The sequence below is a fragment of the Penaeus monodon genome, chromosome 15 (assembly GCF_015228065.2).
Source record: "Penaeus monodon isolate SGIC_2016 chromosome 15, NSTDA_Pmon_1, whole genome shotgun sequence".
In the NCBI taxonomy this organism is placed as follows: domain Eukaryota; kingdom Metazoa; phylum Arthropoda; class Malacostraca; order Decapoda; family Penaeidae; genus Penaeus; species Penaeus monodon.
In genome coordinates this window covers 13,974,902-13,975,335 of record NC_051400.1, presented here as the reverse complement: position 1 = coordinate 13,975,335, position 434 = coordinate 13,974,902, and positions in this window count along the sequence as shown.

The window sequence follows — 434 nt, the reverse complement described above, 5'->3', positions numbered from 1 at the left end:
ATAGTGAGTCGCACGACTCGATTTTTTTTTTATATAGATACATGACCCGTTTTTTGGTCATTTCATTTTTTTTATCATGTACGTTTAAACAATTTAAATTGATGTTTATTCAGATGATATATCTAATTCTAATAACTTATAATCCAAAGTTCTAAAATGGTGAATATTAGGTCGAAAATCTCCATAAATCAATAGTGTTTGTTTTACGTAATTTTTCTCTACATTATTACAAAGAACCGCACTGGTCGCTTTTTTATCATAAATTCTTCGTAGTCATATGTAAATTATTCCCGTTTGCTCATTTATCTATATAATTTTCTCCCCTAAAATTCTGACCAAGTGAACAGATAAAAAATAAATCTCTTTTTAGATTACTTTCCACATAATTAAAAGTTAATTACCAATCCATACGTTTTGCGTATTAAATGTACCGT